At 33.0% G+C, this 9,402-nt stretch overlaps 1 pseudogene; it reads left to right on the forward strand.

Annotated features, from left to right (window-relative positions):
* Positions 1-235: 235 nt before the first annotated feature.
* On the forward strand, positions 236-5,731 carry LOC114758355 (protein DJ-1 homolog C-like; annotated as a pseudogene).
* The last annotated feature ends 3,671 nt before the right edge of the window (positions 5,732-9,402 follow it).

A 9,402-nucleotide genomic window follows, 5' to 3' on the forward strand; every position in this document is an offset into this window, starting at 1 on the left:
ATGTTACAAGCAGTACCTGGGTTTGACGGAGATTTAAATTCCTATAAGGAGGGTTACCCATTTCACTTGCTCCTGTTGTAAATAAAAGCTGTATTTTGGTGCTATATAGCCCTGAGATTTTTACGGCATAAAGAAAGTAGAGTGATAAGAAGCCAGTGCAGAATTAAACAAATAATAACCATAGTAATATATCTCCAGATTTTTCTTCACTCGTTATATCCCCTCTTCTCCTCTTCTTGTCGTCGCTGCTGTGTGTGGGTGGCTGTGGGCGAACGTCACCTTTCTTTCTTTTCTCTTGTACGTGGATTGTGTGGGGTACGTTCTAATATTTCTTCTTCCTTGGTTTTCGAGAATGTTGTTTTTTTCCTTCTTTGTTGTGTCATATGTGTGGATTGGGTTATCAAGGTTTGGCGATTCTGTAGAGTTGGATTATAACTGTAATTTATGATGTTTGGGACTGTGATTCTAAGAGGAATATTCTTGAAACCTGTCAAATTCAATGCACACTAGGTGGTTGATAAAATGTTTGAAAGGAGAATTTAAAGCTGATAGATATGAGTAATGTAGCATAGACCAAATTCTGGGATTGAGGAAATCTCGAGAAACCATTTTTGTTGCTTGGAGAGTTATGACTAGTAATTTATGAGCATATGGCGTTGTTTATATTTGATTACCCATAAGGTGCTTGATGAAGTGATTGGTAGATGAACTTTAAATTATTGTAGCAATTTAGTGTGCTGAAGGTTTTTGTTTGAGTTAATTCTGGGTGCCTTCAAAGTGTTTGATAAAATGCTTGAAGGAAACAAGAGTTTTAAGTGAGTTGTAAGATAGTCATGATGAATATGGTATTTGTTAGACTTGGAAGCATGTATGAAAAGGAAGAATACGGGACTTCTTTTATGCTTGCTTGGATGGTCTTTAGAATGGCTAATTAGCCAGCCATGGTGTGTATGCACATATATATTATCAATATCAAGTGGATTCAATATTATATTCCATGCAAGGAGGGTTGAAGCCAAGTTCTTTATTTACACTTATCAAAAGTTTAGAATGGTGGACGTGTTCATTAGGTCATGGAAAGTTATTGCTAAATAATTTAAGGAAGTTGGGTTGAATCTTGAACATTGATAATCATAATTATAAGATGGTTACTGCTAAATAGGTGGTGGTATGGATTTTATTAAATGGATTCTTTGAATTCTTATAAAGGTTGTGAAAAGGGAGTTATAATAGTTTTGTTTTGGGCATCAGGGCTTTTAAAAAGTGGATACCATGTGAAAGCTGCTAGTAAAGTAAATTGTAGGTATTTGGCAATGTAACGGGCAGTGCAGCTTATCTAGTTCGTCTTGCTGATCATTTAACCTCTATAGTTTGGGCTTGAAGTTGAAGCGTCATTTTGAATGATCCCTAATTTAAAGTAGAATCTTAAGCTCTTGTATATGTTTGTAAATCTTGTTGTAGGTGCTCCACATAGGCTATAAGTAGGATATCACCTGGCTTTGCTCTTTGGTTGAATTTTGCTAATTTACTATTGTAGAGTTTTCGGGTGGTCCTCTACCGAAATTTCTACAAGCTTATAATTTTGGTTATATAAGTTATATTCACACACTGAATTGTGAATTATAAATATGTCTATGTATATATATAAATACAGGAAATTTTATATATTCAAGGCTTAAGGGCAGTGGGTTCTTTCACATTTCGTGCCGGTCACCCTTTAATTTTTGGGGTGTGGCATGACCTTTGCTAGGAGGAGGAGGTGATCAAAAATTAATTAGTGTTTAATAAGTTTTTATTTCCTTATTTTGCTGATGCTTAATTTGAGTTATTGTGGAGAGATTTTAAGAGTCACCTAAGGATACATATTGTAGTTAATGGGATGCCAACGCCCAGTTTATTGCTACTTAGTTGTCGGAGTCAGTTCTAAAATTTTAGGAATTATTTCTGGATTTTATTTGATTATTTTGATGTAATTCCAGTCTATAAATAGCCACCATAGAGCTAGTCATTCAGCAACAACATATCAGTTTTTATCCTTTGGAGATTCTCCATATTCTTTGACTAGTAAGAAATAGTCGAGTGATATACTTGCTCTACTTTTCTTCCTAGCCAAGGAATTCTAAAGTTTGGTGAATTTTAAAGTTCATCTGACTAGGTAAATACTGACATATTTTAGGGGTGTTGAAATGTGTTTTTATTTTATTGTCATGTGACGAGTCTCAAGGTGGGAATGATTGGCCGATTGTATTTGGAGGTGATATTATTGATGGTAAGTATTTTTGGCATGATTGCGTGATAATTGTATCTTGGGAGTGGTGATCTTGAGATTAAATTTTGTGGAGGTATTGTCATAGTTTGAGCTTATGGTTATTTAAAGATTTTGGGTGCATGGACAAACCTATTTTGACAATCAAAACTTGTCCGAAGTATTGGTGTCAATTTGTTTGACTACCAAAATTGACCATGCCTAAAAATCACAAGTTTTGGCTTTTGGGTTTTCTAACTTAGAAGAAGTTTAGGTTTCAAGTGTGCAGTTGTCATTGCTTGATTTCCACCAGAGTTTTGGAACTTTTTCTAATTAGAATTTTGGGTTTTACTTCTATCCTTTATAGAATCATGAGAAGATCCAGTTTGGTTGCTTTACATGTAGGTGCTCTTACAATAGATAGTGATTTAAAATACTAATTGGCCCAGAAATACTTTTGGATCATGATAAAACAATTGTATGAGTTGTAATTATTGCTGTTTGGACTTGAATAGCCCATATGACCATATTTTGCATATGAGAGCTTCATTTAATTAGTTCCATGAGTTAATTGCTACACTTGGATTGGTAAGTTAAATTAACAATAAAAGAAAAATACATTTATTATTATTATTCTAATTGTAGACTCTCTCTCTCTCTCTCTCACTCACACACACACACTATTTGTATGTATAGCCACTGATTGAATGGATTTTACGTTCAGAATTGGGAGCTCTTTGAAGCATGCGCAGGAGGAGCTGTAGATGGCATCTGTGTCATCGATGCTGCGGCCACATCCTGCAGAGCTTTGTTCAGTGGCTGTAGCTACAGTTCCTTCTATATCATTTTTTTCTGTAACCCCTCAAAGAAAGAGGACGCCTACCTCAAAACGCTCTTCTAAACTCACAAAGTCCATCTCTCTACTTAAACCCTCAACAACTGTGACTAAAACTTTAGAATCCTCTATTCCTCTTTAGAGTCCGCTATTGCTCTCAAAAAGGTGGTTCAAATGTTCATTGTATATGGAAATTTATTGGATTTAATTCACATTCTTTGACTGCTGCTGAATGCTGTAGAAATTTTATGATGTATGGGATCTTCTCACTTTATTTTTATTTTTTCTTGTGGGCGAATCAGGTATTGGTCCCTATTGGTTTTGGAACTTAAGAAATGGAAGCTGTTATTTTAGTTGATGTTCTGCGTCGAGCTGGTGCAGAGGTGACTGTGGCATCAGTGGAGCCACAACTTGAAGTGGAAGCTGCTGGGGGTGTCAAATTGGTAGCCAATACTGACATATCGACATGTTCAGATGAAATTTTTGATCTTGTGGCTTTACCGGTGTGTTATAAAACTATTATTGTTGGTTGTTCTATTTTGCACCTTAGATATCAACAAAATCTTTTATCTGTAGTCTGAGAAAGTATGAGCAATGACATTAAGCCCTTGTAGCAAAGTGAACTATGTATTAGAGTTTCATCTTATCTTATGCTGCATGCCATTAAGTTATTTAAATCTCCCGTTTTACAAGGAGGAATGCCTGGTTCAACAAGATTAAGGGATTGTGAGGTCCTGAGAAAAACAACCTGCAAGCAAGAAGAGGAAAAGAGGCTCTATGGTGCTATATGTGCTGCTCCAGCAGTTACTCTTTTGCCATGGGGTCTGCTAAGAAAAAAGAAGGTAGTTTAATTGGATGAACACCTATTATAGTTCTTATGATACTCGCTAGTCAACACTGGCTAATTTTTATTTAGTTTGTCATGCAAGACGACTTGTCATCCTGCATTCATGGACAAGCTTCCAATATTTTGGGCTGTTAAATCGAATATTCAAGTTTCAGGAGAGCTTACAACAAGCTGTGGCCCTGGAACTACTTTTCAGTTTGCTCTATCCTTGGTAGAACAGCTATCTGGGGAGTCAGCTGCCAAAGAAGTCATAGAATTGATGGTATATTGTTATATCGTTGAGCCCAGTCTAACTTTTTCTTCAATGTTATGCTCAGCTACTATCTTTAGTTAGTGAGTCTTTGTTTAGTAATGGAAATATTGGACTTCAATTCCTAACAAAAAGGCAAAACCCCAGGCCTAAAATGGACTTAAGCATGCCCACAGCTTTTTTCCTTTGCCTTTTCTGTTGATAGATTGATGCAATGCTGAACAGAAGCTGACAAGAAGACGAAATAAAACTAGAAATTTAGTAATTGCCTATGAAGAATGGTATGCAAGGACTCGTCTCTTCTGTAAGCCAAATTTTGATGTGATCAGAATGAAAAAAGCCTGAAAGCCAACTGTAATCTGGTTGAATGGTCAAAGTATTGAATTTAGAATCTCATTTAGTTTGGGGAAATTCAACTATGCATTGCTTGATATAGGATTTAGGGATAGAAAAGAGTAAATGAAAATAAAGGCTAAGAGATAAAGTTGTGTGAAACTGAAATCCAAAAATTGGAATGAGATTAAAGCTCTTTTCTTGTAACAGTTGTTGGGTAATGCCAATCATGATCGTACAACCAAGAAGGAATTCAACACAGTTGAGTGGTCCCTTGGTCACCATACGCCCAGTGTAAGCCATACTACAATGGCCGATTGATGAGTCTATGTAGCCCTGTCTTGCAATATGAATCTTACTTAAAATAATATGCAGGTTCTCTTACCAGTTGCTCATGGTTCTGAAGAGATTGAAGTAGTCATTATTGCGGATATTCTAAAGCGAGCAAAAGCTAATGTCATAGTCGCATCGGTAGAAAAAGATCATGAAATTTTGGCTTCTCGAGGAACCAAAATAATTTCTGATATGTTGATTAATGACGCTCAAGAGTCAGCACATGATTTGATTTTTCTTCCAGTGAGACAGATTTCTGTATATAACGTATAAATTTTCAAAGTTTTTAACTCCAGAGATTTCAGAAAATAAATATCTTGCTCCAAATGTTTGTTGATGTTAAATTTATCATGAACTTGAAGGGGGGGAACTGATGGCGCTTAGAGGTTGATCAAATCTAAAGTTCTCAAAAGACTTCTCAAAGAACAAAATGCATCTAGAAGAATTTCTGGGGCAGTGTCTTCTTCGCTTGCCATCCTTCATAAACAAGGTTTACTGAAGGTATTGGACACTCTTATTACAACTCTGCTTTCTAACCCATTTCTCAGCCAAAACATAATATAGATTCTGTTGATTTTCCAGGAAAAGAACTTCACAGCTCATCCTTCCATTGTGGACAAGCTCAATTGTGAAACAATAGATGGTGCTAAGGTAGTTATTGATGGAAAACTGATAACTAGTGAGGGACTTGCCTCTGTTACAGATTTTGCGTTGGCTATTGTTAATAAGCTTTATGGTCATGGAAGGGCCAGAAGCGTAGCAGAAGGCCTTGTTTTTGAGTATCCTAGGAGTTAGCTGAAATTATATGGTGTAGCGTGGATGGAATCCATTATATGTTATTGACTGATTAACTTGATTCATGATAGAAATAGAGCAAGAAAGTTGGGGCATTAAATGGGCAGTCCAACAATCTAGTCCTACGCTACCCTGTGTAAACAAATCACAAAACCAAACAGGTATATATGATAACGTATCTAACCGACTTGGGATAAATTTTGTTGTTATTTATTAATTGCATTTATTAGCATATGCAATTAATAGATAATTCCTCCCTTCCTTATTATAAAAGACGAATAACTGAATTATATTGATGAAAAAAAACAGTTAAAATTAGTTAAAAACAATTAATATGTAAAAAGTATAATTTTTTGTCAAAAATGCCCTCATTAATAAAGGGAGAGAGAGCATAAGAGAGAACAATTAAATTATTAAAAGAAAGAGAAGTGGGAGGGAAAAAGAGTGTGAGTTGAAGACAAAATAAATATGAGTAAAATAAAAAATCAATACAAAAAACTAGAGACAACTTTTAAGTGTCTCTTATATATAGAAATATGTCACAAGCATCAAATATCTCTTATAATAAAGAAAAGGGGGAGTAGTTTAACAAAAAAAAAATACAAGACATAAAATGAATTAGATATCAAATTTAAAATCAAAATGTACCCCTTGCCAATTCCTACATTTAGGGGTATTTATTTCACCTTTTCATAAACACTTTTATGCAAGTCAACACAAAACTTATCTTACATATCTATCTTATGTGCCGAAAATCACATATAAAAAAAGCTAATCTAAACATTTTTTTTAATTTAATGACAAAGGAAGATGTTCTTATACTACCTCCCGTCATAATTATAATACTACCTCCGGTCCTAATTATAAGAGCCAGTTGACTAATTTGAGGAGATTAAAGAAGTAAGTTGAGTTAGTTGTTTGTCCTAAATAGGTGTTGTTTTTCCTAAAATATCCTTATTAATCAAGTATATTGACTAGAACTATCATTATTAGAAGGGCTACTTTGAAAAAAAATGTATAAATATGAGAGACAAAGTGGGTTGGGGTCTTATATTTAGGACCAAAATAAAAGTCAAACAGGGTCTTATATTAAAGACCGGAGGTAGTACCTCGTTTATAATGTGCAAAACAGGTCTTATAATTAGGACTGGAGGTAGTATATGTTTTGGATACGTACATTCCACTATAGTGACCCACAACAAAACCTTACATCTCTAATTTAATTATCAAGGACACAAAATTTTAATTTTAATTCTCAGCCAAAAAAATATTTAATTTTAATATTTCAAAATTTGTTCATATGTGTGTGCGTGTATTTGTGTGTCTGCATATGTAGGTTCTCCGGAGACCAGGGAGTGGAAAGAGCGCACAGTGCTCAAAGATAGCTTCAGGGTTTGGATATGCCCATCTCAGTGTTGGGGACCTTCTTCAAGCAGAAACTAACTCTAGAACTCAACATGCGTAAGTACTTATATAAAATTTTGTGTGTGTAAGTGTGTGTGGTTAAAAAAATATATTCAAATACCATGCATTGCATAAAATTGGATCAATAGATTACATATTGAGGGCATGTTTGTTTTTGTTTTTTGGTTCTGAGAAAAATTTTATAAAATTATTTTTAAAAATTTTTGAAAACAAAAAACAAAAAAATTTGTTTGGATAATTGTTCTAAAAAATTATATTTAAAAATAAATATATTGAGACTAAAGGGCGAAGCTTTAATGAGAACTAAAGTTCTCAAACAAAAACAAGTCATGGAGCAAAAAAGAAAGGCTTTCCCAATTTTCTAAAACAAAAAAAAAAATACAAAGAAAAAAATAGGAAAACAATTAGAAATTATTTTGGTCTTTTAGTCTTTTGAAAAGGTAGGTTTCTATTTTTTTGTTTTTGAAAAATCACTCAATTGAAAACAAATTATCAAACAAGTTTTTTTTAAAGCAAAAAAACTTTTCAAAATAAGAAAACAAACAGCTTTTAATTACTATGAATTTTATATTTTTATATTGATATATTAAATATATTTTTTATTACGCTTAATATATTTTTCATCTGTCTAGTCATTTATATTAAATTTCATGCGTTAATAATATTTTTGTCGAGATCAATGATTGAAGAGTGCAAGAAAAAAGGGAAGCCTGTTCCAAGTCAAATAATAGTAAGTGTCTTGACGAAGCAATAAAGATAAGTGAGACCAGCAAATTTCTTGCTGATGGATTCCCAAGAAGCCAAGAAAATGTTGAAGCAGCTGAGAATCTTGTGAGTCTCAAATACTTCAAAAATAATTATCCTCAATTAATTAATTAATTTTTAATATATTGTTTATGTATAGTGCTAGTGTGAGTGAATGATCAAGGACTGATTTTGAAAAGGAAATAATTATCCTAATTAATTAATTAATTAAATCATATTTAACAGGTGAAAATAGAGCCAGACTTGGTTTTATATTTTGATCGCAATGAATAAGAGTCCATGAGGCGCCTTTTAAAAAGAAATCAGGTTAGTTAATCACTCTTTCCGCTTGGTTCAGTCATTGATATTACTGATTGCTTAATTCAAATTTGATTATTGTCATATTCAAATATTCAATAAAATAGGCACTTTCAACATATTTCTCTTTATTATTAATAAATTTCGAATCTCAACATATTTTTTCTTATTATTAATAAATTTTGAATCTCTGACCATGTCTAATCAAAAGACATCAAATTCCTTTCATTCAGCTTAGACATTACTAGTAAGGTTAAGGAGCAATAACTATGAAATTTTTTCTCATAAGCGTTTGGCATCCTAAACTTTTTTAAAAAAGGAAAATACAAACAAGTTTCAAGAGATGGAAAAAGTTTCCCAAACCTTAAATGAGCCTAACATCCTTATGTGGGGTCCACAATTTTGTCGGCATTTTTGCACCTTTTGAAAACTTTAAGATGCCTTGTCTATGAAAGAAAATTTCATGGGTGATTTTGCCCATTAGCCATTGAATAAAGAGAGAATTACTATAAGGTTTCAATAAAAGAATTTAACTATTTTCAGTGACAAGTGAGCAATACACACATGTTGTTATTTGTTGCACTGTAACTTGTTATTACATGTTTTTCAATTACTATCAGACTTTTAAATAATTAAATTCCTTTCTTATGAATCTTGTGTAATAAACACTTGGCCTATTTAATGCCTCAGAGGATTTTACCTTTTTTTTCAAATTCCATGTGTATTTTGCTACTCTAAAAACTTAGGATAGTATTTTTACTCTTTAAACCTTGTTGGCAAGATAAATAAATTGAAATTTTTATGGCTTATGAATTGTAAAAAGTTCTATTAAATGGTAACATATAGATGATTGACACATTAGTACTAAGCTGAGCAATATATAGAATTATACGTATATTAAGTGTTTGATGTGTGTTTGAGAGTGGCATAAATTATGAGAAGTAATTTTGAAGTGAATGTTGAAGGGAAGAGTTGATGATAACATTGAGACCATCAAGAAGAGACTCAATGTTTATTATCATAGCACATTACGAGTGATTGATTATTACCTCTCAAAGGGAGTTCACAAGGTGTGTATATATACTATTGAATATTACAAAAAAAAACCGCTTTATTGATTCTTTTTTATATTATAAAAAGCAAAATGTTTGCACATTTCCAATTCTTAATTACTAAAAACTCCACAAAAGAAAAGAAAAGCAAAGTACAAATTACTAAAAACCGGATGGGTACTTAAATTAGTTGAGACAATAGTTAAAAAAACAATAGTGAATTGG

This window comes from Neltuma alba, unplaced genomic scaffold (assembly GCF_004799145.2).
Source record: "Neltuma alba isolate B1F8T4 unplaced genomic scaffold, ASM479914v2 tig00010689_pilon, whole genome shotgun sequence".
Taxonomy (NCBI): Eukaryota; Viridiplantae; Streptophyta; class Magnoliopsida; order Fabales; family Fabaceae; genus Neltuma; species Neltuma alba.